General features: G+C 46.9%; 1 protein-coding gene across 3 annotated transcripts in view; it reads left to right on the forward strand.

Moving 5' to 3' along the window:
- The first annotated feature begins 1,431 nt into the window (after window positions 1–1,431).
- The window catches only part of FARP1 (FERM, ARH/RhoGEF and pleckstrin domain protein 1), a 273,217-nt gene continuing 246,925 nt past the window's right edge, over window positions 1,432–27,723 (forward strand). The window contains exon 1 of one of the 3 annotated variants that reach the window (XM_059377548.1): window positions 1,432–1,523. The gene's annotated coding sequence lies outside the window, so the exon portion shown is untranslated. Of the gene's footprint in view, window positions 1,524–2,127; window positions 2,537–3,063; window positions 3,204–27,723 lie in introns of those variants that run through there. The other 2 variants (XM_059377549.1, XM_059377547.1) reach the window with 2 other exon arrangements.

A 27,723-nucleotide genomic window follows, 5' to 3' on the forward strand; every position in this document is an offset into this window, starting at 1 on the left:
GAGGACTGGGAACCCCTGGAAAATTGATCTCTGAGAAGTGGGACCAGGAATTCGGGGAAGGGTCCCTTATATGCTTTACCTGATACCTTTCTGACTACTTATTTAATTCTCCAAGTACATACACTTACTGTAATTTTTTTTTTTTTAAAAGTAGTTAAAATTAACAAAGGGAAAAGTTAAGAACAGGGTAGCCCCTTAATTCAGAACGATTTCTAAATAACATGGGATAAAAAGGGGATCTCATTAATTACACATTTGTGTAGACTGAAAGTAAGGCACAAAGGAAAAAAAATGACAAGTGCAGGGAAGCAGGTTTTGCAAAGAAGGTATCCCTGGCTTTGCAGGCAAAGGAATTTATCAAGTGCTTTCAATGAGATTTAGTACAGAGCACAGAATGTTCTGGAGAGAGCAGGAAGCTGGGGGGGGGTGGGGTGGGGTGGGGTGGGTTCTCTAGTCTCTCCCAGCTGGAGCCCCCCGCCTGCCCTCTTCTCTCTCCTGTATTAACTCTCTCCCCAGGCCTGCAGACCTCTGAGATGGCCTCCGGGAAAAGTCACCTTGTCGCAAACATGTTGGCAATATTGAGATAATGAAACAGCATCAGACGCACAAGGGTGGTGCGGGGCAGAGAGCTACACAGCACGAACCTTAATCCCAGGCCCCGAAAGATGAAAGAAACGCTAGAGCAACATGAAAATCTGTGTGGTTTTCCAAACAGAAGGACAGGGTAAATGTCACTTTTCTAATTTTCTGATTCCGCGGGTTTTCTGGTTTTCGTTGAGACGCACAGCAGAGCGCCTTGCTTGCCACTCAGCCCAGAACCTGGCCTAGCACAAAACAAAGGGTCCCAAACTTGGGGCGCCTGGCTGGCTCAGTGGGGTAAGAGTCTGCCTTGGGCTCAGGTCATGATTCTGGGGTCCTGGGATCCACCTGGGATCCAGCTCTGCCTTGCACCCCCCCCTCCCCGCGCAGCCAGTAGTTTGCTTCTTCCTCTCCCCTCCCCCACCCCGCTTGTGCTCTCTCTCTCTCTCATAAAATCTTAAAAAAAAAAAAAAAGAGAGAGAGAGAGAGAGAGAGAGAGAGATAGGGTCCCAACCTTACTAAACCAGAATCTGCATCTTAACAGGATCCCCAGGTGATTCACGTCTGCTTTCAAGATTAGAACAATTTTTCTCCAACCTGGCTTCCCATTGGAATCACCTCCAGAGCTGGAAGAAGCCTGAGGCCTGGGTCCCAGCCCCATAGATTCTGATGTACTCGGCTGAGCTGTAGTCTGGCCAGTGAGTTTTGCTCTGCTTTCGTTTTTTGTTTGTTTTTGTTTTGTTTTGTTGAATCTTCGGTGATTCTAGGACTCGGAACCATTTTGCCCGTACAGTGGTTCCAGCGGTTCCAGCACACCTGCTAAAGGAGCACAAATTCTCAAGCCCCACCCCGGACCTACAGAATCTGAAACTCTGCGGATGGGGCCGGACCAGCTAGTCCCGCCGGCCATTCTGATGCGGACTACCGGTCGAGAAGCTGATAAGGTAGGGGTGGGTGACAGGCCAGTGCCTCATACTAAAAATTTGCCTCTACTCCTTTTTGGAAACTACTCGCACCTGCTGCTCGCAGGTACCCTCTGTGCGTCTAAGCGCCCTGTTGTGTCCGCCCACACCGCCCCAAGGGGCCCCTTGCTCTGCTCCTGTCCCTTGAAAGCCATCCACCTGGTTCGAGGCCTGGGAACCCCTTTAAGGCGCACAGTGACCAGGGTTCCGGAGCCAGCGGCCTCTAGAGGCGGGAAGCTCACGGCCTCGGGATCTAACACGGGGTTCCCCGGGGTTCTAAGCTGCTGCCACCCGCCCTTTCTCCTCCACCAGTGGGAAGTCTACAGCCTGGAGGAGAAAAGCGACACCGAGGGCTCGGGAAGGGGGGATGGAGACCGTAAAGCAGGAACTCCCAGTCGGAGGGTGGGGACGGTGACTGCGCTTCCCCCCGCCGTAGGTCCCAGCCGCCTCGGTGCTCAACCGCGCTCTCTCCCCGGTTAAATTTCGCAAACGAGCTCCCAGCCTTTTCCTTTCCCCTCTGGGGCTTTGCTCCTGGCGTGGCGGTGGGGCACCTAGGGGTGGGGACTGTCCTGGGAATCGCCAGGGTGCAAGACACCCGGTCGTGGCGGGGGGGGGGAGGTGGCAACCGCCCCTGCAGGATTAAGTCTCTCGCCGCCCAGGGTGGTGCCGGAAGCCCGTTCGTGCGGCTTGGGAGAGGAGGTGCTCGCCGATCTCTGCAAAACGCCGCTTCCCGCGCGACCACGTAAAGTCCTAGGTGGACACACGAGCACCAGCTTGCATGACCTCAGCCAGCGAGTTGCGGAGTCCGCGCCGCCGCCCGCCTCCCCGCTGCTCCCGGTTTTAGCCGGTGCGCTCAGTCTCCCGCTCTCCTGAGGTCGCTTTCACCGTCCGCAGCAGGATTGGCGAATCCCCGGTGGCGCAGCGCAGTCCCCAGCCCTTCCTGAGCTCGGTTCCTTGGCGCCGCGCTGAGACCCGGGTTCTGGCTTTAGGCCCAAGTAAGGCACAGACCCAAGGTGGGCTCGCGGGGTCCGGGAGGGCAGCTCCGGGCCGGTGCCCCCCCCCGCCCCCACCGTGCACCTGCCCCCAGGACGGAGCGGGGCGGGGCGCGCTGGCGCGCAGGTTGCCGGCCCGGACGCTGGAGGGGGCTGTGGCTCTCTCGCTGTCCCCGCGGCTCGGGCGGCGCGGCGCCCCAGCTCCCCCCCGCCGAGGGGCCGGCCCAGGCCCGGGGAGGGGCGCGATCGCCTTCACTTCCCGCTCGCCGGCCTTGGAGGCGGCGGGTCCCGCGCGGGCGCAGGGGTGCGGGCGCTCGGCTGGGGCGCGGGGCGGGGACGCGGCCGCCGCCCGCTTTGCGCCGCTCCTCCCAGCGCGAGTGGCTCTCGGCGCGGCGTCGAGGCGGCCATGGCGACCCTGAGCCCGCTCCCCACCCACCCTGCCTGCTCCGCCCTCCCCTCCGCCCCGCGCCACCTTTGATGGCCCGGACCTCGGCCGGCCACCCCCTGCCCCGCTTGCGCTCCCGCGCCGCCGCCGCCGCCCGCGGGTATTAATAGCCGAGTGCCCCCGCTGCACGCGCAGCCCGGAGCCGCCGCGCCCTCGGCAGTCGGGGCTCGGAGCTGCTGAGCCCGGAGGCCGGGAGTGGGAGCCGGAGCCGCCGGCGCCGTGGAGGTAGGAGGCGCGGGGCGAACAATGACCGCGGCCGGGCGGGAGGGCGTCAACTTGTGCGAGTCGGGGCGCCCGGAGCCGACCCGCCGGGGGGGGGGAGGGGCGCTCGGGGAGGTGGGTGCGTGCCCGCGGGGTCCTGCCCGGAGGAGGCGGGCGGCGGGTGGGATCGGGCTCCCGCCCGCCAGCCCCGGGCAGCCCCGGCAACAATAGCAGGAGCTCGGGGGGCCTCCGGGCGCCCACCCTTTGCACTCTTCTCACTCGGGGCAGCGGGGCGCCGCGCGCGGCCCCCTTCGCCTCCCCCACCCGGCGGCGCCCTTCCCCCCTCTTCCTCCCATCCCACCCGGCACAGTGACAGCGCCGGACGCCGCTTCCGGACCTCCGGCGGAATCTTGGCCCCAGAGGCGGATCGCGGGGCTGGGGAGGTGGCCACTGGCTTGGGTGCCACGGCACTCCTGGGTGCCAGGCGCTCGCCCACGCGCGGCGCGAGCACCCTGGTAGGTGACAAAGAGGAACACACCCTCTGCTTAAGTTAGATTTTTGTCTCTCTCTATCGTCTGTCTTTATGGAGAGCAAAGTTTTTATTTTTTTCTTTCTTTCAAGCAAGGGACACAGATTTTTGTGGTGAGCATTTCAAAACAGCAACTTCTGATTGTGGTTTTACAATTTAAGTTCCGGAAACTTCAGCTGTGTGATCTGGCCAGACCCTTGAGCGAGTGAGTGTGTTGTGCGTGTGTGTGTGTGTGTGTGTGTGTGTGTGTGTGTAGGGGGGGCGTGAGTTCCCGTCATCACTGTGGATTTGGTTTGTCGTTTTCATTGGGGCCGGGCAGCTGCTGGGATCGTTGCAGGACCCCAGAAAGGAGGAAGGTAGACTCACAAAGGAATGAGGACCCTGAGATCAGATCAGCTTCCGGAGAGGTGGAGAGCATTTGAGCGGTCTGAGCCTGTGCATGGGCCTTCTGGAGTACCATGGTGGCCTCTGGCTGTTTCATTTTATTAATGCTATCAATGCCTTTCTTGTCAGTTTCCCAGGTTCACTTGCTCTGCTAGCCCTCCCCCGTTCTCCCGCCGCGCCCCTGCCTTGACTTTTGTGGACCCCTGTCACCCCACCCGGCAGGCCGGGCAGTCTCAGGAAAGCCAAACCCCTTAGGTTCTGTTTAATGTGTTTTGCACGTGGTGACTTGCCAAGCCCATTTCCGAAGGACCTTCGCATTGTCTTGATTTTCTTATTGAATCTAAAAGGGAGACAGGGCCTTTTGGTGCAGAGATCTATGAGGGAGTTGCCTTAAAAATTGCCCTCATTGTTCTGATGGGGTGGGCCCTCCTGCTCTCTCCTGTCTTTGGCTTTCTTCCCTCATTGCACAGCTTGGGGCTTTACCTTTAGCTTTTGCAAAGGGTTGGTCTTCTGGTATGACAGTTCCCAGCGCTGCTTTTCCTATGTGGGCTCAACATCCACATGGCTCACTTTATATTCGGGTAGCATCGTTCTGCAGCAAGGCACCAATATTGGAGTTTCTCCAAGCACAACAAAACGTTTGTGTTTTCAGAATGTCTGGCTAATAGATCTGCCTCTGGGTAAAATAAATGGGTACTGTTGGCCAGTGGCTGGCTCACTGGGTAGAGCGTCGGTGGACATACTGAGTTGATGTCTCCCTAGCCCAGGCCTTCCCAGAATCTCTTGTTTCTTGTATGTGGGCAGGAAACTTGAAATAGTTGAAGTTGATGTCGTGGTGCTGCATAGGGTCATGGATTCTGCAGCGGGCCCCTTGTGAGTTGGTGCGTGGTCATTCATTTAGGGAGTCTGTCCCTATGGAAATCCTGGAGTTAGGTTTATAATGCCCCTTTTCACATGGACAGTATCTTCCTAGAATTTGTAGGGTGATTAGATTCCTTGGGTCATAGAAGAACACTGGTGCTACTGTAGTCAAATTTACCAAAATGAAATTAAAAAAAAAAAATCCTAAACAGTTTTTTTCCTGGTACATTGCATTTATTTTATAATTATTTTGAGCCTGAAAGGAACCTGGGTGGATGTTTGTGTTTTGTATTTGATTAAAGAAACCATCCAAGGGAAGTTAAGAATTAACTAGTTTCGAAAGGGTTAGTTTTTTTAAGAGTGGAATTCACCCTCTCCAACTCACCGAGCATAGCAGAGTTTAATTCATTTGAATTAATTCATTCAATTCAAATTTTTAAAGAGGGTGCTTTGCCATAACCATCACAAGCTTTTTCCATCCTAGAAGAGGTTAGAGACCAGTGAAGAAAAGGCAAGTGCCCAGGCTTTGCGTGCTGGACAGTCTATAGGAAAGGTGACATTGTGACTTTCCCAGAGGATGGGACAAGTGTGGATGTGTAGGTCCTAGGCCAGTGATCTGGTAGCACAGAGAACCAGGCATTGGAAACCAGCCCTTTGCAACTGGCCTTGCTTATCGCAGAGAACTGCCTCGTGTTTTCCAGACATGTGCTTTCTCCAGTAACAAAAGATGCTCCAAAAAAGAGAGGGGCCCCCCCAATCTCCAAATATAGTGGCTGGCTCGAGTCACTGCCACTAAGGGGTGCACGAGTGTTTCAGGTGTTGGGTGCCATTGCCTGGGAGGGGAAGGGCCAGGCTTTTGGGGTTCCTGTGGCTGACCTTGTCCTGTTGTGGGGTGCCTTTGACTGAAAGGCAGGCTCTCGAAGCCTGGCCACTAAATGGAAAGCAGTAGGTCCACCTCTTTTTCTGGCTTTTTAGTAGGTAGGGTTTCTGCTGCAGGGTCCGTCTCCAGGTTACCCTACTAACCACTTGCACATGTCCAGAAAGATCAGAGCCTGACGGTTTCCATTAAAAGGACTTGAAATGCCGATTTCACCAGGCTTTTTATGCCAGATGCTGCCTTTGTTTTTAATCAAGAAGCCCCCCGAAAGGTGTTTAAGTGGAGAAACTGACTTTTTTCGGCTGCCCTTGTCCTAGTTTAAGGCAGTTTAAAAAAATGTGTTGCCGAGTGGGTACTCTAAGCAGAAGTGGCCACTTGATAGATAGGAAATATGGTGCTCTCGCCTTATGATATTTGTGAAATAAGCCGGGGAGCATCCAGTACAGTGTGACTGAGACAGAGTGGCTGAGAACCCAGCTCTCAGTTTTCTTATTTTTAATGGGGGATGGAAAGACTAGACACACGGTAAGATTGGCAAATAAATGAGGTGGGAATTCATCGTTTGCACTGAATTAATTTCATGTGTTGAAATTGTCATATTTGTGCATACATTTTCAAACAAAGGAGCCACGGGCCAAACTGGATTGCTTTTAACTCTATTATGACAGTATTTCTTAGCACAAGAGTAACGTTGTGCCGCACACAGACTTTGGCTTCCCGTCAAGGTACTTTGTCAAAAGAAAACTTACAAATCCAGGATCACGGGGGGGTTTCATTTTTTTGTTCTCATCCTTTTAACTCAGGATCTAGTATATGCCTGGCCCATGGGACTCCCTTGGGAAATACTTGCAGTGATTAAGTAAATCTCGTTTTCGATATTCTTCCCAGGTAGTGTTTGAAGTCTTTTTTAAGGTAGCTGTTCTGGGAATTTGAAAATTTGACATTTGATTTTGTTTCTGTTTTGCTCTGATTTAACAGTTTAAATTAACCTTTAGGGACACCCGGGTGGCTTAGTCGGTTAAGCATCTGTGTTCGGCTCAGGTCATGATCCCAGGGTCCTGGGATCCAGCCCCACGTTGGGCTCCCTGTTCGGCGGGGAGTCTGCTTCTCCCTCTTTCTCCCTCCCCTCCCCTGTGCTTGTGCCCTCTCTCACTCTCTCTCAAGTAAGTAAAATCTTTAAAAAACTTAACCTTTAACACTGGGTGGCACTAAAAAAGATACAATGGTATTAAAAAGCAAAAACTTAAACCTAAAAACATGAGGAAGAAAGCAGAACTTGTCTGAGAAGCTAGCTTCTGGGAGAATTTTCCTTCTTCCTGGCATATGTTTTCTAGGAGTTTTATTAGTGAGTGTCCGTTGGTGGTAACCCCCATGTTTGCATGCCTTTAAATATTCTTGTTCTGGAATGATAGATCCCTGGGGTATGCAATTCTGGATTGCTTTTGTATTAATCAACTGTCTCCTGGTTCCATTGTTGTTGCTACAATGTCAGCTGTCAGGCTGATTAGTTTTTGTGAGTAGTCTGTCTTTTCTCTCTGGCTTTTTTTTAATTTTAATTTTAATTTTTTTAAATAAGTAGTCTTCATGCCCAGTGTGGAGCCCAATGTGGGGCTTGAACTCAGGTCCCTGAGATCAAGACCTGAGCTGAGGTCAGGATTCAGATGCTTAACCGACCAAGCCACCCAGACAGTGGCTTCTTTTAGGGTTCTTTGGCATTCTGTGGTTTCCCTCTGTCGAGGTAAGATTTCTTTCTTCTTCTTCTTCTTCTTTTTTTTTATTAAAGATTTTATTTATTTATTTGACAGAGAGAAATCTCAAGTAGTCGGAGAGGCAGGCAGAGAGAGAGAGAGAGGGAAGCAGGCTCCCTGCTGAGCAGAGAGCCCGATGCGGGACTCGATCCCAGGACCCTGAGATCGTGACCTGAGCCGAAGGCAGCGGCTTAACCCACTGAGCCACCAGGCGCCCGATTTCTTTCTTCTTGACTTTGATTCTCCCATCCTCTCCTCTTTCTCCTCCTCTCCCCCCTACTCTCCCCTCTCTACTCCTCCCTCCCATCCTCTTTCTCTCACCCAGTAGCATTTCAGGGTCTGGGCATGACTCCTTCCCCTTTGGCCACTCTGGTCTGTCGTGCATGAAGCCGTGTGAACAGTTGTGAACAAGTCTTCGTGTAGAGATCTGTTTTTAATTTTGTCGCTGGGTCCTAAAATAAGTACATGCTTAACTTTCTCAGAAGCTGCAGTCCCAAGTGTTGTACTGTTTTACATTCCCCAGTGACATCTGAGCATTCCAGTGACTGTAATCCCCACTAACACTGGAAATTGTCAGTCTTTGCCCTTTTACCGTTCTGGTGGATATGTCCTGGGGACTTATTGTGGTTTAATTGTCTATTTCCTTGATGGCTAATGGTTGCTTTTCATGTACTTATTGACCATTTGTGTATTAAATCTTTTGTGTTTTAAGCTTTTTTTTCCGTCTGATCATTTTACATGGCTTTTGAGTATAAACTGCACATCCTCAATGTCATCCTATTTTATAGTCCTGGAGAGCCTTTATGCCGGATACAAGTTCGTTGTTAGTTCTTTGTTCTGTGAATATTCTCATCAGTCTGTCTTTTGACCTTTTTATTTTTTGATGGTATCTTTTGAAAAGCAAAAGTCATTAAGAAAACATTGTATGTGATCTAATTATTAAACTTACTAAAGGTCAGGGAATTTATTCAACTTTGGAAAAATAACATGTTTTTATGTGTGATGCTTAGTCTGGTCTTGCTTGTTTCATGAGGTGGCCTCCATTTACTTGGAACAGTTTTGTTCTTTTTTTTTTTTAAAGATTTTACTTATTTATTTCACAGACAGAGATCACAAGTAGGCAGAGAGACAGGCAGAGAGAGAGGGAAGCAGGCTCCCCGCTGACCAGAGAACCCGATGTGGGGCTCGATCCCAGGACCCTGGGATCATGACCTGAGCCGAAGGCAGAGGCTTTAACCCACTGAGCCACCCAGGTGCCCCCAGTTTTGTTCTTTTTAACTAAAACCGAGTTGAAGAGACTTAAACTTGAAAGAGAAAATACCGGCTCATTTTGAAAATCTGAGGAAAAAAGTGTTTAAGATTATGATCAAATTAATAGATTTCTGAAATTGAGAGTTGTCGTATTTGTTTTTTAGCACACAGAAGGATTATGGGAGAGAAACGTTTTTGAAATCAATCCAAAAATGGAACCTTGAGTAAAAGCAAGATGTAATATGTAATGTTTTACTTTCTGTTTCTTTTTATTTTTGTATTCATTTCTTAAGTTTTATATATTTGAGAGAGAGCACGAGTGCTCGCGTGCAAATAGGCGCACATTCACGTGCCGGGGAGGGACAGAGGGAAGGAAGAAGAAGAGAGAATCTTCAGTACGCTTACTGCTGAGAGCGGAGCCCCACGTGGGACTCTCTCCCACCACCCTGAGATCATGACCTGAGCCAAAACCAAGAGTGGGACACCCCACCAACTAAGCCACCCGGCCGCCCCACAATGCAACATTTTAAAAAGAGACCAGAGTGGCATATGTAGGTAGTTATGAAAGGTTTTAGTTCCTCTCTTTTGTCAGGAATTATATATTGTTTTCTCCTCATTTTCTGAATCAGATAACAAGCATTGTTCAGTCAGAAACTTTCCCAACTTTCGTTTCTCCTGCCCAGAGAAGGTAAATAAATATTGGTTGATCTGAATTAAAATGGGTGTATTGAACACGCCGTGACGTGCGAGAATATGGGAGGTAGAGGTTGGTAGCAGAGGTGGCAAGAGTTGGGAGCATAAGCACTGGGACCGCACAGATCTGCCCATCCATGTTTGTGATGTTGGGCAAGTTATTGGTGCTCTTTCCCCAAAATCTGAAGAGCGCCTTTAAGAGTACATTTATTTTGACATTGTAGAATGTCTGGCTAGTAATTTGCGTCAAATTCAGTTGCGTCAAAGAATAGTAAGGGGCTCCCAGTTTGGTGTCTCAGCTCATGGTATCATTAAGGACCCAGGTTGTTTCTATCTCTTCACCCTGCCATCCCCAGCATGTTGCTTTTCGTACTTGGGCTTGTTTCCTACTGGGTAATTAGGCTGCCGCTGCCTAATTAGCTGTTATGACTAATGGTTGTTGCAGCTTCGTGCTCTCACACATCTGGTATTGTCAGATACTGACACTGACACTGATACTGACACTGACACTGGCTTCTTCGGGCTTCTTTCATCATCAAGCCAGATCCTTCCCAGAAGTCTCCAACATCTAGGAGGTCTGTGAAGGTGGTTCTAGGGAATGATTCTGTGCTTTTGAAAAGAGACCCAAGGACTAGACTGAATGTGATGCCCGGAGCCACAGCAGCCATGTTGTGATCAGCCATTGGAGGAAGGCAAGAGGATGATGGAGCTGGCAGATGACTTGTGGGTGTCACTGAGTCTGTGACCTTCCTGCACCTGGAGCTTAGTATTCTAAAGAAGAGTAAATTTTGTATATTAAATAATATAAACCTGGACTTTGTGTGCTAAATAATAATTTTACTTACTTTCTAATTCTGTTACAGCCCTCCAAAGCATCTTGGATGATACATTAATTGGAAGACTCTATCTTTCTTCCATTTACCATTGTCTCTGAGAAAACATGTTTCTCCCTGTTAATTATGTGGAAAGTGATTTCATGGTCCTATCAGAACTCTGTGAGAGGTGAACTGTTTTTAAGGGCTTAGGTATTTGATATTGAGTGTAAATGTTGCAACTAAATCAACATAAATTTTACCTTCTCAAGGTGGTCTTTTAGGAGATGTCCTAATTCACTTCTCTTTGGAATTGATCATTTGGCAATTTGGATTACAAGAAATACTTGAGCATGATGTTTTGTTTCTTTAAGAAAAAAATCATGGCGGTACCTGCCATTTTTGTCTTCCTAGAATGACATTTCCCTGCACATTTAATATTGCTTAGGAGATTTTTGAGGACATTATTATTAACATCATCCTTCATAATCCTGTTAGAACTTCTGGTTCTCTGGCATCAAATCTTATTGGGAGCCAATGTTATTAGCGGAGTGAGCTGCTTAAAAATGTCAGACTTGGGTAAGCCAGAGGTTTACCAAATTAGACACAGATATTTGTGAGGAGAAGTTAAATGATTTCATAATAACCTTAATTTTAAGCAAATACATTGAATGTCAAATAGCCAGGTGAAGGAAATGCAGATTATGGAGTATTAATATTTTTGTCTATTTTCATTTAATTGATACAACTTTTAAAAAGAAATCTGATCATCTCCCCCCCACCTCCCTTTACCGTGGTGGTGGCCAACTGGCTAGAGTAGTTTGCCTATTCACTTTTATTCTTACTCTAGTTTACAAGCCAACAGGTGTTTATGAACATCTGTTGAATGTACTAGTTACCGTTGGTGCCACAAAGATAAGGCTCAGTCCTTGCTCTCAGATTATGGGATCCAGGGTGGGTGGGAGAAGCGTCTGCTAATTATAATAAAAGGTGAAATATGACTGTAACTTTGCAAAAGCCATAGTAGTGGTGGAAATGTTCAGGATAGTAAGACAGTGGATTCTGTTGGGAAGAAGCGGCATTTGAGCTGAGTATAATTAAAGAAGTATGTTTTTATTTATTTTTAGGTTCACTTTGTAGTGTGTTACTTTTTTTGTGTGTGTGTGTTACTTTTTTTAAAAGATCTGTTATTTTAGAGAGAGAGAGAAAGCATGCATGCAAATGGGGGGAGGGGCAGAGGGAGAAAGAGAATCTTAAGAAAGAGAATCTTAATCTACCCCGCTGAGTGTAGAGCCTGATGTGGGGCTTGATCTCTCCCCCGTGATCATGACCGAACTGAAGTCAAGAGTTAGAGGCTTACCTGACTGAGCCACTGAGGCACCCTTTGTAGTGTGTCACTCTAACCGGATTAGGAAAGTATTCACGTATAAAACCGAGAGTCAAAATCCCTTGTAATCCTGCCATTCAGAGATTATGAAAATTAAAAATTGGTTTATTTCCATTTGACTTTTGGCCATATTTGGTATATTTGAAGTATGTTTTTTAAACATTTTAAAAATTAATTTAAATGTATTTATTTGTCAATGTGCGGAAGCACGAGCAGGGGGAGCAGCAGGCAGAGAGAGAAGCGGGCTCCCCGCTGAGCAGGGAGCCCAATGCAGGACTCAATCCCAGGACCGTGGGATCATGACCTGAGCTGAAAGCAGACACTTAACTGACTGAGCCATCTAGGCATCCCTGTTTGAAGTATTTTAACTTATCTATGCCAACATCTGTTTTTTAGAAATTGAGAAAATAATGCATGCACATTCAGAAGCCACTTTTTTCCCCATTAACATTGTCTGAGGGTTCTCCATATTGAGTTTTCTTACTGTTTTGTGGTTCTACGTGCTGTATGTAACATGGTCCTTTCTGGGTCATGTTTTTGCTTGTGGTATTTTGCGGCAATGACCCTGTGTGCATAAATCTATGGTAGAAGGGTCCCTAGGTCTCTTTCGCTGCAAGGGACAGGCGTCCGGCTCGAGGCACGGGATGCTGAATAGGGGTGTGTCTTTGTTTTCAGGACCAACCTCAGGAAGGGCGGAGGTGGATGGGTATCAGCATAGAAACCCAGATCCGGAGTCAACTCCTGGGGCTTTCTTCCCTTCTCGTGTCTTGACTCTGGTGTTGGCCGGGCATCGCTTTCAGTTTCTGGGTTACCCTGTCCCCTGGCATCTTGAGCAGGACAGCTTGGTGGTGGTGGAGGAGGAGGTGCAGGGCAGGGGAGGACGGGAAGGATAGCATCCATGGTCTGCTTTAAAATCGGAGAGTCCTTGGATCATCCTGGCAATTCAACACACCTTCGAGCGTGTTCCGTTCCCCTGGGAGGAGTGCTCAGCCTGCCCCCCACTAGGATGAAATGTGGGGGTCACCTATGGAATATGAACCTCCACCCTCACCTCCCAGAGGAGGACTCTTGTGTAGGCCACGTGAGGGACCACTTTTATTGGTAGGGGGGAGTTGTGTGTCTGCGGCAGAGGACCAGGGAGACATGAGATGGGGTCCAGACAGCATGAGCCTTTCCAGATGGCTAGGATTCATAGGCAAAATTAGGGAGGTGGGGGAAAAACCCTTTCTGGGGGAGGGGCCAGCAGGAAAGGGGAGGGCAGAAATACAAAACAAGACCTCTGCTCTACTTCCAATCCCAGGGCTGTGCAAAACTCCCCCAAGTTCACCGTCACGTAAATGTTGATGCCTGTGCTCCAAGAGCAGCGTCTCTAACCTAACCATCCCTTACGAGGGGTATCATAAGCAGTTTCTCACTTGTTATGTATTATCCCCTCGAGGATGCTCCTGGTCCTCGAATGCACCAGAGTGGGGAAGAAGGGCTGGGGCTCGTTCAGGGAATGTGTGTGGTGTAACTGGGCTGCCCCCGAGGTTGAGAGAGGCCCCGAGTAGAGCCAGGAGCCCTCCAGTAGGCTGGAATCGGAGGTGTGCATGCTGCTTTATTTTCTTCTAACTTGGGGAGAATTTTTCTTGTTGGTCGAAAGCCCTTCGCCAGCAAAAGTGCTAGTTCTTTGCAGCCCTAATCAGCCCCCAGCAGAACATTTGTAACACATCCGAGTCTTGCCTATTTTTCAAAGTCCCAATTAAAGCAGTGCCTATTTCTGAATTCCATTGTCACACCTTTTGGAAGAGCGGATCCAGAAGTGTGTAGAACGCTCGCAGGGAGTAGGGAGGGGGAGATGTGTGGCAGGGGTGCCTATGGGCACAACTGAGTCATACGGATGTCTGAGGAGTTCTCCCCTAGTGTGCTGATCTCACCCTTTCCACCGGTTAGTTCCTGCAGGTCAGGGGCTAGTGTCCAACTCCCCGCGCCTTTTTTTTATTCCAGGTCCTTAAAAAAGAGCCTGTCTCTGATAGATGAAAGGAAGTCTTACCATAGGATCATAGGCGTCTGGGAAATCACAACTCTTTAAATTCTTAATGTCTTCCCAAGTTACAAAGAATAAACCCAGTTTTACTTTGAATAGAGATGTGTTGAACACCTTTCATATGGAAGGTACTGTTTTTGACATTCACACCAGTGAGCAAAGCAGACCCCCAAAAATCATTGTCTTCAAGGGGACTATATATATGTGTTTTACCCAAATGGAGACATTTTTTTTTAAAGATTTTTTTTTTTTTTTTTTTATTTATTAATTTGACATAGAGAAACCACAAGTAGACGGAGAGGCAGGCAGAGAGAGAGAGAGAGAAGCAGGCTCCCCGCTGAGCAGAGAGCCCGACGCGGGACTCGATCCCAGGACTCTGAGATCACGACCTGAGCCGAAGGCAGCGGCTTAACCCACTGAGCCACCCAGGCGCCCTGGAGACATTTTTGATACTGAAAGGAGGTGTGGATTGCTTGGGGCAGCAAGGCACGAGGTGTCTGTGTGGATGGTCCCCTCAAGCTTGAGAGCACCTCACCATGGGGGCTCATTTTCCCTGAGGCCGTCAGATGCCAGTGGGACAGTCTGGGGACAGATCCAGGTAACCTGTGGCTTAAGGAATGAGCTCCACCATAAACCCACCCAACAAACATGTACTGAGAGCCTGTGCAGTTTTATCTGTGTTCTTCTAAAAGGTCTTTTGCTCTCAGGCAAGAATGTTTATAGGGACATAAAGCAGGGGCCAGGGGATTTGTCCTCAGCTGTAGAGGAAAATAATGAATAGTAATCGTTTGAACGAAGGTAGACTCCTAAGGTACAAATCACGGATTCTGAATAACTTGGCTTGTACGAGTCCTTGCGATCAGCATTTTTTAAAGATTTGGGCATCAAGAGGGACCTGGGCCCTGAGGGTGACGTAGGAGAAGATGTATTTCTTCTTAAGGGAAAAAGGAATCTGAAATTGCTTCAAAAGGAAAGTACATATGCATCTGTATTTTTTTAAAAATCAAGATTGAGTAAAAGTGACTTTTTTCCCCGCTGGGTAGTTCTGTGAGTTTTACGATATGTGCCAGTGTGTGCGAACGATACCACGCTCCGGGTGTGGAACCCTGTCAGACAGCTCAAAAAATTCCCGCGTGTTGCCCCTTCGTAGTCACTGTCCTGCTTCTCCAGCCTCTGTTGACACTGGTCTTTGCTCTGTCACTGTTGTTGGGTCTTTTCCAGAACAATGTATGAATGGAGTCATAGAGCATGTGGCCTTTTGAGACTTTTCACTCAACCCGACGTCTCTGAGGGTCTTCTGAGCTTTTGGGAGCATCCGTGAGTCTCCTCGGTAGCCGAGTCATAGTCCGCTGTATGGGCGTACCAGAGTTCGTGAGGCCATTCACTGGAGAAGGTCATTCGGGTTGTCCCCAGTTGGGAGCAGTTACGAATACAGTAGCTGTAAATGTACCACTGTTATTAACTTTCATGATTTTTTTTTTTTTTAAAGATTTTTAAAGACTTATTTATTTAGAGAGCGAGAGCAAGTGCGAGCAGGGGGAGGGGTAGAGGGAAAGAGAAAGGAGAACCCGAAGCAGACTCTGTGTTGAGTGTGGAACCCGATGCAGGGCTCGATCCCACGACCCTGAGATCATGACCTGAGTTGAAACCAAGAGTTGGACACTCAACAGACTGAGCCATCCAGGGGCCCATCACACATAGGTTTTGGTGTGCACATATTTTTGAATTCTCATGAGCAAATACCCTGAAGCGGAATCCTCATCAGGACTTGACATTGTGAATGTTTTTTATCTTAGCCATTGTAATACATGTGTAGTGGTAGCTCAGCATAGTTATGCTTATTGGGGAAAAAAAAATGCTGAAAACACACTTTAAAAAGACATGACTAGGGGTGCCTGGGTGGCTCAGTGGGTTAAAGCCTCTGCTTTCGGCTTGGGTCATGATCCCAAGGTCCTGGGATCAAGCCCCACATCCGGCTCTCTGCTTGGCGGGGAGCGTGCTTCCTCCTCTCTCTCTGCCTGCCTCTCTGCCTACTTGTGATTTCTGTCTGTCAAATAAATAAATAAAATCTTTAAAAAAAAAAAAGTCGTGACTAACCAGTTTCCTGGACTACACCACACAGACTTAAGGAATTCTGTCAGCTACCTGTTTTGTGAAGGGGTAGACCCAAAAGAGCTATTGTGTTTATAAAATCAAGTCCCAGAGCGTGATAGTACTGGCAAGTCCATGTAAGGTGTCAGTCCCAGGGGTCCTTATCTCAGAGAACTGATAGGGTTTAGAGCTTTGATTTCAGTAACTATTTTGTTCATTCTCTATATGAATATACATAATAGTAATTAAAAAACAAAATTACGGAAGCTACTGAAAGGCAGTGGTAGATATGGAGAAAAGAATATAGCTTTAGAGTGTGTATTAATTATCTGTTGCTGCATGACAAATTGTTCCCAAATTAAGTGACTTAAACCAACAGTAAATATTAATTTTTCGCAGAGTTTCTGCAGGTCAGGACCTTGGGAACGGCTGAGTTTCTGCCTGTGTGTTTGTGGTAAAGATGTCAGCTGGCGCTTCACGATGGGCTCTCCTTGGGCAGGATGCTTGAGTGTCCTCACAAGATGGCGGCTAGCTTCTCTCAGAGTGAGTGACCTAGGAGGAGGCCAAGGGAGACGCTGCCATGACTTTTATGAGCTAGGTTTGGAAGCCTTACACTGTCATTTCCATGGTAGTTTTGGTCACCCAGGCCAGCTGTGAGTCGGAGGGAGGGGACCACACAACGATTTGGACGCTCAGAGTGTGGCACAGCGCTAAACCCCAGGGCCCTGAGATCATGACCTGAGTCGAGAACAAGAGTCGCACGCTCCACGAACTGAGTCAGCCGGGCACACCGTTTTCTATGGATGTTTAAACTTTTGTTTAACTTTCCTTTTTTTCCAGTCATTCTGACGTAGCAAACACCAAATTCACCATCTAGTCTTGTTTGTTTTGTTTGTTGTAATACCCTCAGTGAGAAATCCGTGACTAGAGGTCAGCGTATGTGCTGTAAGGACCTTTGTGATGAGTTTAGGGCTGTCTGGAGAGCAGGTGTGAAGGATCAGCTCATTATATCTCTGCCTCTCTAGAGTTTTTTGAAAATGCTTACTGGTAAACGTGATGTAAAAATACATAAATTAACACCCTTCGACTTTACCGGAATAGTCTGGAAAGCTTTCCTGTTCAAAGTGATCGTGACGTGGAATAATTCTACCTGTTTGGCTGTCACTGGAAAGAAGGCGGCTGAATGAAATCTGGTCTCTTGGCCCCTTTTCTGTCCCCACCTCCTATTTCCACCCTCCCCCCCCAACCCCACAAGCTGCCCCTAAAGACCGCCCCAGGAGCCCTCCTGTCTCCCAGCGCCCCATCTCCACACCTGCTGATTCCTCAGCTTGGAAGGCAAGAGCTTTCTACTCAGTTCCTGCCTCAGATGTCCGCCCCGTCGCTGCCCAACCTCCGTGCAGAAGCCTTTCTATGGCTTTGGTCTCCTCCTGGGGGCTTACCTGGACCCTCTGTTTCTACCATGGGTTTTCTTTCTTTGTCGCTCATTTTACCTGTCGGAGCCCTCACTCGGATTAAGCCCCTCTGCGTCTCAGGCTGAGCTCCAAGTGCTTTAGGTACATGGACTCCGTTAATCCTCCCAACAGCCCTGATTTTGAATCCCCATTTTAGGTAAGAGGAAACTGAGGCACGGAGAGCTTAAATGCTGAATTGGCAGAGGCCGGGAAGAAGCTCAGGACGTGTTTCCCCACTTACTGAGCTCCTTCTACCCAACTCAGTCACCCCCTGCGCTCCCAGGGCCTGGCCGAGCGCCGGGAGCTTAGGAGGGGCTCGATAAATATTTGCTGATGCTTAACTCTCTTAAAAAGTTAACTTTGTCGCAGATAATGTCACATTTCTTTGGAAAATGTCGTCCCTCCTCTTGGCCTTCTGCAGGATGATGAGGTTCTGAGTTTATTTCTTGTGCTTTTCATTGACCTCCCTGTGTCTGGTCACCTACCTCTTTTTGTTTTTGTTTTTTTCTTTAGAGATTTTATTTATTTATTAGAGTGTGCACACACACGAGTGTGCAATCATGAATGGGGAGTGGGGCAGAGGGAGAAGCAGACTCCCTACTGAGCAGGGAGCCCAAGTGGGGCTCGATCTCAGCACCCCTGGATCATGACCCGACCTGAAGGCAGGTGCTTAACTGACTGAGCCACCCAGGCGCCCGCCCCCTTTCTTTTGTGATTATGCACTTAGTTTGCTACTTAAGAGATGAGCATGTATGTGTAAAGTTCTAGGTAAGATCTACATATTTATGTGTATTGAGAAGAGAGTTTTGCCCGTGATTTTCTTTGGCTAGAAGTAGTATGAATGGTTTTTATTTTTTCTTTTGAACTTTTTTGTGCTTTCTCAATTTCCCATACTGAATTTTTATTGCTTTTTTTAATGACCTAGTCTTTATTTAAAAGACGTTATTTAAACATCTTTTAGACGTTTATTTAAAACGTGAAAAGTAAAGTATGTTCCAGAGACATAAGAAATGGAAAACCTCCTAAGATAGTTTTCTGCACATTAAGCAGAGCCCGCTCCTGTGTGTAAAGAGTCACGTGAGATGTACTTTGGGCATCGCAGATCTCCCCCTGCTGTATGACTGAAACCATCCACTGGAAGATGGTTTTCTTCTTCCCAGGGTTTTCAAGGCATAAAGCAAAGGAATATAGGGTCCTTGTGACACTTGGGTGAGAGGCGGTCTTCTAGGGGAGATGGTGATTGGAAGGTGATTCTCTCTTTGTGGTGTGGAAGTTCATGGTTGCCTGGGGTCTCTGGTCCAGCTCGTGGGGCCCTTTTGTCTTGGAGGTGGAGTAATTCATAAGGATAAACTCAGACTCCAAACTTGGAGAGTCTGAGAATAGTGATGATCATGATCCCAAGGTTACGTCCATAAATCCCAGAGTCAGCTTGGGACAGTTGCTTCTCCCAGGCTCGCAGGTAAATTAGCAAGGACTGAAGGGGGTCAGAGACTGTCCTGGGGGCTGGATTCCTTTTATTTAAAGATGACCATGCTTTGCTGGAGGAAGAAAAACTCTTCAGAAACCCAGAGACGGTTTTGTCCTCTAGCCATACCAGACTGTTTGGGTATCACCTGCTGGTTGATCTTGAGGAGCCCACAGGGTGGACGCTGGTCCAGGTCTCCAGCCCCGCCTCTCCCCCATCCTCTTCTGACTGGGTGCTGGGGTGAGTCTCCAGTTTTGAAGATGGAAAGGATCAGAAAAGTTTGTCTTGAGGGTGATCCTAGGGAAACCAGGACAACCTGTCAAGCCCATTTTCTGAAAATTGCTTCTAAGTCTATCCTGAGTACCTAGGCAATGTTCTGGCTTCTCCTTGGAATCCGGGTACTTGGTGCGAAGCTGTGGGATTGCCAGTTCCCTCCTGCGTCCTGTGCTGGGCCATGTGCTTTGGCATTTATTTATTTTTGTTGTATTTATTTATTTTGTTGTATTTATTTTTACATGATCATTCATTCGCCGAGGAAGGTATTAGCTCCTCATTACAGAAAGGCAACTAAGACATAGATTTCGGGCCAATGTGCCCAAGGTCACACAGGTAGCTAATAGGTAAAATCAGATTTTCCTAGAGCCCATGCTCTTCTTTGTGGCTTAGATTGGGAATCATCCCACAGCAACAACTGAACCCCTCTCCCCCCCCACCCAGAACTGAGGTCATGGGAGATGGGTCCTCCAAGTTCAGGGTCACGTCCTTCCTTTATTTTAAAAATTGCATTTCATGGTTCCTTGTGAAATTTTTACAATTACTTTTGCTTTCTAAAAAGAGTCACTAAAAGTGATTCTCTTCATGATGCAGCTATCTTGGCACCCTCTGAAATTTTGTGCCCGAGCCTAGTGCTTCCCTTGCCTCCTCCTAGTCCCAAGGTGACACCTCATGACAGCTCCTCCTCCGGTAGAGGCTTTCCTCCTCCTTTCCAGCATTGTAATACGAGCTTTCTTTTTTCCTTCAAGGAATTTTGGGGGCTGAGTCACAGTCCTAAAGACCTCTCTTGGGTTCACCTTTGAAGCTGCTGCTCCTCTGGCAGCCACAGCTGTGGGGACTGCGGGTTACTTAGAAACCTGGGTCTGACGCAAGCCTGAGGGACGCCCCGTGGCCCCGTGTTCTGTAGCTGGGTGTGCATATTTGGGGGGGTTGGGAAGCCGTTTGGATTTTAAACAGAAGCCACATAATAAAGAAACTGAGAAATAAGGCTCTCCCTGAAGACTGATGGCAGCCCTCGAGCAGGTGGGTGCTTTCGGCCTGGGCGGGGGTGCATTGAGGGACTGTCGGTGGGCCACACGGTCCCATCTCCCCCAGGGATGTTTGCAGAAAGGCCCAGGTGGCCCAGGTGTCCTCAACAGATCACAAGGCTAGCCTCCCGCGTTTCACGTGGGAATTGGCTGTGTTTCACGGAGTCTTTTCTTTCTTTCTTTCTTTCTTTCTTTTTTTTTTTTTTTAAATAAAGCATTTAAAAATAACCTTGTTTCTTGTGCCTGTGCCTTTTTTTAATTGCAGAAGCAATAGGGTCATGGTAGAAACTGAAAAGGAAAGAAAAGTAGTCTGGCAGAGCACACACTTACTGCTTTCTTCTTGATTTTTGCTTTATATTTATTTTTGTCTTAATTTAAAATGACAAAATCTTAGAAAAATGTGATTTCTGTCAAATAAATAAAATCTTAAAAAAAAATAAAGCAACACCGACAACTTTAGAGCAGTCTTGGAACAGAAGGGACGGAGGGTTCCGATATATACATACACCTCTTCCCCAGCACCCCCCATTATCAACATCTAGCATTTTCCTTAAAGTTTCCTTTTCTTCAGATTTATCATGTATTATACATATGGTTTATGAATTTCTCTCCCCTTCCCCCCTAGTCTTGCTTCAGTAATTCTTAAATTAAGGTGAAGGTCATATGAGGTCACTTCCTGTTGACCTTTGCTCTGAGGAATGCCACTGAGCTTACAGTAGGGAGGGGGCAGGCCCCAGAGGACCTGCTCTTGGAATATTTATCTTGTGGAGATTTCCCAGAATGTGCTTAGAAGGATTTAGGGGCTATGGAGACTCTGCCCTCCCTGTCTCTTCTATCAGTGGATTTTTTTTTTTTCCCCTCTTTGGTGTTTGGGGGAGGGGGATCTGCTTTCCATTAGCAATGTTTAGCCTTCCTCAGGAGTTAGAAAATAAAACTGTGGCAGGAGTGTTTCCAGAACAGTCTGGAGCGTTCAAGAAAACACCTAACGGAAGGATGCTTCTGGCAATTCGCACGTGTGTGGGGCATGCCTGTCTCCTGGCTTGGGGGCTGCACAGGGGTATGTGGGGTTTCCAAGAGGGGCTTGTGTGAGAATTGGGGAAACGTTTGTCTTCTCAGCGATGTGTGCTGGGGAAAAAGCGCCTCTCCCTAGCTGAACCTATAAGACGTCTATAAGACGCCGGCTTGTGTTCACATCTATGTGGCTGCTCCCCAGTGCAGGCCGTGGCCCGTTGTCACTGGTCATGAGACCAAATAAAAGAACTGAAAGACCCTTCTGTTAGCTTCCAGACTTCATTTTGGTTGCTGCCATGCATGGGCCCAGTTGGTCTCTTGTGAGATTAGAAAATCCTTCACAGTGTTCTGTGAATGGCCGAGGCCACCTTTCAAATCCAGAGCTTTGAGAGCTAACAGATGCTCCTTTGGGGGGAAGAAGAACCTTGGGGATCATGACATCCTACTCTAGTGGCCTAGGACTTGAATCCTTGGGACCACCTCCTTTTAAGTGAATTCTGTGTAAGTTGCTAAGTTGCTTGGCTCTGAGTCATGCTGTTGGCACCAACAGCAGTCTTAACTTTGAGTGAACGTTATACCTGTGAGCAGTGAAGATTATGGGGAAGAGGAAGTGGAAAAAAGGATCAGGACAGTGGCATATGGGTATTTTGCCCAAAGTGTGATGATGGGATTTTTGCTTAATCCTCCCGTTTATCTTCAGAATACTATGATGTTCCATTGGATTTAAAATTCTTCTTTTGCTTGACTCTATTTTTGAGTTTGTGCGGTCTTTAAAATATTGTAGAATTGTACTGTCGTTTGGCAGTTGTGAGCGTATTAAAGGAAATGAAACATTTTCTGAGAAACAATGTGTGTGGGGTTTTTGTTTGTTTTTTAGGATTTTACTTATTTGAGAGAGAGAGGGAGACAGAGCGTGACCAGGATAAGGGGCAGAGGGAAAAGCAGGTTCCCTGCTGAGCAGGGGGCCTGATGTGGGTCTTGATCCCAGGACCCTGAGATCACCACATGAGCCGAAAGCTCTGGAAGCTTAACTGATAAAGCCACTCTGGCGCTCCTGAGAAACAATGTTTTAAGACGAATTGTAACTATGAAATTATGAAGAGGTATCCGGAGCACGCCATTCTGCACATGCCTTGGTTTTAAATCCCAATAATTCAGAGTTCGCAGTGGTCTGAACTCTGTCAGGCTGAAGTTTGTTTTAACAGAATGTTACTGGGAAAAGGTTTTCTAAACAAATAAGGAAAATAGTTACATGGAAAAAGTGGATTCCCTTTAAGAAAAGAGTTTTCCAGCACTTGGGAAAGAGTAATTCATGATTCTTACCATTAAAACAAAGCTGGTAGGACCTTTATGTGATAATCTCCCATCATTCAAGAGCATAACATCAAGAAATATTTTATACATCTACATTTAGCATGAATGGTAGCATATACCGTAGGCTGTCTTATATCTTGTTCTTTTCACTTAATACGCTCTGAAGATTGTTCCAGATTAATATATACAGATTGCTCTTATGTTTTTATGGGCACATCATAGCCATTTTATAGGGGTACCCCTGGTTATTTGTAGGGTTCCCCTATTGATAGACATTTAGGTTGTTGTCAGCGATTTTGGTCTTACAAACAGTGCGGGAGTGAGGCCCCTTGATGTCTGAGTATATCTGAAATATAGATTTCTAGAAGTGGGGTGTATATCAAAGAGATGTGTTTTCAGTATACATGGGTATTCCCATATTGCCCTCCCAAGAGTTTCTGCCCTTTTATTCATTTTACTAACTCCTGTGTACTGCTTACCACATGCTAATAACTATATTATTATTAATAATTCTAACAAATATTAACTTGTTTACTCTTCAGAGAGACCCTTAGAGGTACAATATCGATCACAGTTTTAAAGATGAAGAAAACTGGGACGCCTGGGTGGCTCAGTTGGTTGGACGACTGCCTTCGGCTCGGGTCATGATCCCGGAGTCGCGGGATCGAGTCCCGCATCAGGCTCCCAGCTCCATGGGGAGTCTGCTTCTCCCTCTGACCTTCTCCTCGCTCATGCTCTCTCTCACTGTCTCTCTCTCAAATAAATAAATAAAAATCTTAAAAAAAAAAATAAAAGATGAAGAAAACTGAGGCCAGATGTAACCCATACAAGGGCCACGTGTAGTTAGTGATGAGGAAGGGTTTGAATCCAGACAGTCTGGATCCAGAGTCCCCTCTTAATTGTAGACAAGCCATTTGGATTTTCTTGGCCATCTTTCCACTACTTGTTCCTGCCTTTGCAAATTTCTCTCTTAGGTTGTGAGTATTTTTCTTGTGATTTGCTGGAGTTCTTTTGCATGTGGAGAAAATTAGCCCTTTGTCAAATGTCTTGGCCTACTTCGTAGTTTCCTTTTTGGCTCTGTACTTTATCAGTCTTTTCCTCTCTAGTGTCTGGGATCTAGGTTATGTTTAGAGAGATCTTCCATAATCTGAGAGCCTTTTTAAAAGTCTTCTGTTTTCCTCTAGAGCTTTACGTTTTTTTCAAAAAATTTATGTTGGTTTAAAGAGTAACATGGGACCCTACTTTGTTTTTTCCTAATAACAGTCAGTGGTCATGACTTGCAGCTATACAGGAATGAAAACCAAACTCCCAGTAGCTTAGCATTTGAGGGGTCATGCTATTGTAATAGATTCTGCTGTGACTGTTGACAACTGAGCCATGGTGGTAGCCATATGGCTCACATTTCTAACATGGCTTTTTACCCGCTTTGTGCCCAATTCTGCTTTCCCTGGAGTTAATAATTACCTAGCGTTTCCTTTGCTTCATTTTCCATGTACTTAACCTAATTGATTTCAAAACTCCCACCTCTTACCCAAGTCCCTTTATGAGTATTCAGATTCATCAGATGCTCAGATAGTCTCTGTTTTATCCTTAGGAGATTTGTCTGGAAGTCTTCTGAGCTGCTGTGGTTTCGGCTCTTTGGTTTTCTGGCTTGTTCAGCACCCTTTAGTGGCACCCTTCTGTCTCTAGCACATGATGGAGGATCTCTGGCTTAGTCAGCATCAGGGATCTCTCCTGGGAGTACACCTTGCTTCTCTTCCTGAAATCTGTTTCTTGGCGCCTATCTCGTTCTGTTTCTGCATTTTTCTGTCATTTTGGTGGAGCCCCTCCTTCACTGTGTGGGGAGACCTGTGGGCTGGGAGAAACTCTGAAAACAGGATGGTGAGATGGAAGGTTGTTTAAGAAGTAGTTAAAGCTTCCAGGTCCTCCTCTGTACTTCCTAGTGGGACAGTGACTTAGCTCTCTGAACCCTACCTCACCCATGTTTCAACTTTCCTCCCCGTCCCAATGTGACTGTAGTACTGTGTTTGGTTAACTCAGTACTTGGTGTGTACAATATTACCACTGTGTGAAGTGTTCACTGCTAAGCCAGAGTCTTTTCTTTGACAAGCTTTCTTTAAAAACTTTGTTTTCCTGGAGATAATTCACTTCTTAAAAACTTCCTTGATTTTCTGTGTACCTATTGCTTATTTCTTCCAAATAATTTCAACAGCTCTGTCAATTTTCTTTCAACTAATATGTACCAAATTCTGAACACATAACCATTGAGCTACCCCATTTTTACCCCCTGAACATGTACCACTGTCTGTAGAACCCCCATCGTTTGACTCCTATTGAGTGGGTTGTACTTCAAACCTTGTATACAACCATCATTTAGAGGTTTTCCTGCACTGTTTTCCTCTCCTGGACCCACTTTTTCCTGGATTCGATATCCTCTAATTTTATAGTTTACAGCATTGTTTTGATAGAATACATACTCTAGTAACTTTCTCAGAAAGGTACAAAGTTGCTAAATTTCTTTAGAATTTTTGCATGGAAAACTGCCTTTAATGTATGCTTAGATTTGCTTGATAATTTTATTACACATGGAACTAAGAATTTAAAATATTTAATATTTTATGTCATTTTAATTTTAATTTATTTTAATATATTTTTATATGATCCTTCAAATTTTGAAGACATTGCTCCCTTGTCATCTAGTATCCTTTGTATGTGATTTTTTTTTTCTCTTTCTCTCTGAAATATTTTAGAATCTTCACCTAATTTCTCATGTTTTGAAGTTTTGCAGCATTTGGCCTATTTCTCAGTGGGTCCTTTTAAAATTACTTTTGCTGGGCATTTGCTTTTCTTTTCAATCTGGAGACATTTGTCTATCAGTCTGAACATTTCTTGAATTAAAAAAATAAGTTTCTGTTAACTCTCTCTTTCTGTAACTTCCATTATTTGAGAATTAGGCCTATGGTTTCCCTCCCTATCTTTTAAAATTTCCATCTGTATTTTTTGCTCTACTTTCTATGAAATTTCTTTAGATTAACCTTTCAACTAACTATAGAAACAAAGATCTCAGTTATCCATACTATTAATTTTTAAGAGCTGTTGGCCTGTTTTTAATAGCATCTCTCCCTATATTTTGAGACATGGTGTTCTCTCTGGGGATCTTAATTCTAGATTTAAAAACATTTCCCTTGTCTCCCTGTGATGTCTGCATTTTTCAGATGGCTTTTCTGTTCCTCTGCATTTTGGTCCGGACTTTCCTTTCATAAACTTGCTTAAGCGTTGGCTGATCCTTGGCTGTTCATCGAGAGTGTGAAGACTAAGGTACAGAAAATCAGATCTCATCCTCTCTGCATGTGGACAGGGCTTGTCAGTTGCTGATTTTTCTTTAAAGCGATGAAGCAGCAACTGGTCTTTTTGAGGAAAAGGAAGCCCTCAACTGTCAGTATGTTTTCTTTCAGATTCTCAAGCCTTGCCTGGAATAAGCCTGGTATAAGCTAAGAGTATTCTGGAAGCAGGATGCAGGAAGGGGACAGTGGGTCCCGTGGGGATAGTAAGTAGACTTTTTCCTCAGTTCCTACCATCTCTTGCTACGCTTTCAGCACAGAATCCTATCTCTCTTTTTCCCTGTGTCTGGTGCTATGTTGAGTTTCTAATCTCCCCCCATTCCATTGGACAGTAAGCCTCTTAACTGGTTTTTGGGGCAGGTAGGGGAGGGGACCTGGGGCCCCAAGGTCCATCCCTTTTGAATCAGACCTGCACTGCTGTTCTACCCAGCCCCTTACCCCCCATCCCCCAACAGGTCCTCCAAGGGGCTTTGGCAGGGAATTGGCCTATTTTTTGGAGCCCCTCAGAGCATCACAGAGGACACCATCACCAGCTATTTTCCATTCATTGTCCAAGGCCCAGCTGAATGCCTTGTCTGCTCTTGTCTTGGCTGCATATTGTTTGGTCCTTTTGCAGAGGTCCATTTGCTGTCATCGTTGGTGAATCTTTGGTGGAATAAGTGATGTAGGCACATGGTTTATCCGCCATGCTGATTTTGCTAGGATGCAGAAATTTGCTGTAGAAGCAGTGATCATACCAGATCTAAAAAAAGAAATAGGGGGCCTTTTTCATTTTCTTGGGTTGCAGACGTAGTCCAATGCACGTGGTCATTGGTCAAGATTTTACAGGATTAGTAACACGATGGGTTTCTCGTGTCAATGCGGTGGGTGCCCCGCCCTCTCTCCCTCTTCTCCTTTCTCAGTTGCACACGGAAAATCAAGCTCTGTCTATCCGAGAGGTCTGTTTCTGGTTTTTGCTTTTTGGAGTTTTGTTTTGTTTTGTTTTTAGATCTCTTGACCACAGATGTTTTCACTGGCTCTGCTGGGGGGTTGGCTGGCCTCCATGGGGCCAGCACTTCTCTTCTGGATGGAGGGAACAAAGAGAAGATGGCCCTGACAACTCGGCGGGGGTGGGGGGCTGGAAATCCTGCTGCGGTTTTCCGACTTTGTGCCTGTTCTGTTGGGTGTGGTGGGGAGAAGGACGAGAATTCCACTGCTGATGAGCCACGCGTGAGACGTTTCTGAGCAGGAACCCAGCAGATGCCAGGCTATTGATTGAATTTTGGCTACTTAGGGAGGGCTGGGTGGCCATGGGGATGCAGCGATGGGAAGGAGGGAGACACTGGCTGATTAAACAAGACTCTGAAAATAGGCTGTCATGGGGGTTGGCACAGGGGATGGGACTCGGCTCTGTCGGGCTACTTTACAGTGCTACCAAGCAGTTATGTGACCCCCTAGGAATTTCCCCATGACCTCACCTCCCCAGGGGTTGTAGCCAAAAGAATGAGAAGCACAGGGCTGCCTCTAGCACAGTTCCCCTGCGATATGATATGCACCCACAAATCTAACAGCTCCTCAGAGTTCAGCAGGAAGGAGCAGGGAGAAGTCACCTGGGAGTCCAAAACCTGACCATGTTCCTGGCTGTTTTTGGGCCTTGGGCAAGTGTGATAGTTTCCATGTCCCCCCCCCCCCTTCTTTGGGGGGGGGGGGGGACAGAGAAGCCGGAGTGAGAAGGAAGTGAGCTCATAACCAGCTTTTCAGCACAGTGCTGACTTTTGCATTTCTTTGTACAGTATTTTGCCAGGCCTTTGACATTCATTTAAAGAAAAAAAATTCTTTCTCCTTGAACATCTGTGCAAAATCAGATAAGGCGGAGGGTTCGGAGCCCAGGGAAAGTATGGGATAATTTAGCACATTTCTGAAAGCCGGAGTGAGAGACAACAGATCCGCTCTATTGTAGCGTCCTGGCACGAACCCAGTAGCCAAGGCAGGCCGACCGATTGTGCCAAAAAGATGCATTCAT

This window comes from Mustela nigripes, chromosome 15 (genome assembly GCF_022355385.1).
Source record: "Mustela nigripes isolate SB6536 chromosome 15, MUSNIG.SB6536, whole genome shotgun sequence".
NCBI lineage: Eukaryota > Metazoa > Chordata > Mammalia > Carnivora > Mustelidae > Mustela > Mustela nigripes.